Here is a 1,947-nt window from a genome sequence, read left to right as displayed (position 1 = left end):
CTAGAGGCGTCACTACAGACCCTGGTTCATTCCCAGGCTGTGTCACAACCGGCTGTGATCGGGAGACCAGTTTGCCAAGCGGGGGGGCGTCATTGTAGATATGAATTTGTTCTTAACTGCCTAGTTAAATAAAAAATGAATAGATACAAAAAACATACACACATATTCATACATCATGTTATACATGAACATAGTGTTTCTCAGACACACATTTTTCAGACCTCCTCCTTTCCAACAATGTCTCCCGGCTCATAGTGTGAATACCAGGAACTTCACACAACAGAGAGGGCTCTGTGTAATATAGGATCTCTCTCTCTCTGTCTCTCTCTCTCTCTCTCTCTCTCTCTCTGTCTCTGTCTCTGCCTCTCTCTGTCTCTGTCTGTCTCTGCCTCTGTCTGTCTTTCTCTCTCTCTCTCTCTCTCTCTCTCTCTCTCTCTCTCTCTCTCTCTCTCTCTCTCTCTCTCTCTCTCTCTCTCTCTCTCTGCCTCTCTCTCTCTCTCTCTGCCTCTGTCTCTGTCTCTCTCTCAATTCAATTCAATTCAATTCAATTCAAGGGGCTTTATTGGCATGGGAAACATGTGTTAACATTGCCAAAGCAAGTAAGGTAAACAATAAAAATTAACAGTAGACATCACACATACAGAAGTTTCAAAACAATAAAGACATTATAAATGTCATATTATATATATATATACAGTGTTTTTACAAGGTACAAATGGTAAGGGACACAAGATAAAATAAATAAGCATAGATATGGGTTGTATTTACAATGGTGTTTGTTCCTCACTGGATGCCCTTTTCTCGTGGCAACAGGTCACAAATCTTGCTGCTCTGATGGCACACTGTGGAATTTCACCCAGTAGATATGGGAGTTTTTCAAAATTGGATTTGTTTTCGAATTCTTTGTGGATCTGTGTAATCTGAGGGAAATATGTCTCTCTAATATGGTCATACATTGGGCAGGAGGTTAGGAAGTGCAGCTCAGTTTCCACCTCATTTTGTGGGCAGTGAGCACATAGCCTGTCTTCTCTTGAGAGTCATGTCTGCCTACGGCGGCCTTTCTCAATAGCAAGGCTATGCTCGCTGAGTCTGTACATAGTCAAAGCTTTCCTTAATTTTGGGTCAGTCACAGTGGTCGGGTATTCTCTCTCTGTCTCTCTGTCTCTCTCTCTCTCTGCCTCTGTCTCTGTCTCTGTCTCTCTCTCTGTGTCTCTCTCTCTCTCTCTCTCTCTCTCTCTCTCTCCATCTCTCTCTCTCCCTCCTCATCTGGTGTAATAGGATCATCTTGAAGCTAAGCTAACCTGCCCCTGGGCAGAGACAACGCCGTAGATAAGACCTTCATTATTCACCAAGAACAAATCTGGACACTATTTATCAGTCAGGCGCTTGGAATTCCATGAAAGGCCTGTGGTTTCTGTTTCTTGGTTTCACGATAATGTCTAGGAGCACCAGTGCTGTAGGCCGTGTTATCTCCCCATTACATTACAAGGTGAATATATCGTCTGGAATGAGCGCTAGGACGCATTTACAGTGGATAACAGTTCAATGTGATATAGGTGCCATGTTAGTGTCCCATTAACATTTTACACAAGTGGAATGTTGAAATAATGCTATGTGATAATAATGCTATTGTCATTATACCTGAGGAGGAAGCTGGGGGTTGTATTGTCATTATGCCAGAGGAGGAAGCCAGGAGGCTGGGTGTTGTATTGTCATTATGCCTGAGGAGGAGGCTGGGGGTTGTATTGGCATTATGCCAGAGGAGGAAGCTGGGGGTTGTATTGTCATTATGCCAGAGGAGGAAGCTGGGGGTTGTATTGTCATTATGCCAGAGGAGGAAGCCAGGAGGCTGGGGGTTGTATTGTCATTATGCCAGAGGAGGAAGCCAGGAGGCTGGGGGTTGTATTGTCATTATACCTGAGGAGGAAGCTGGGGGTTGTATTGTCA

This window comes from Oncorhynchus masou, unplaced genomic scaffold (genome assembly GCF_036934945.1).
Source record: "Oncorhynchus masou masou isolate Uvic2021 unplaced genomic scaffold, UVic_Omas_1.1 unplaced_scaffold_1635, whole genome shotgun sequence".
Classification (NCBI taxonomy): domain Eukaryota; kingdom Metazoa; phylum Chordata; class Actinopteri; order Salmoniformes; family Salmonidae; genus Oncorhynchus; species Oncorhynchus masou.
This window is presented reverse-complemented; position numbering follows the sequence as displayed.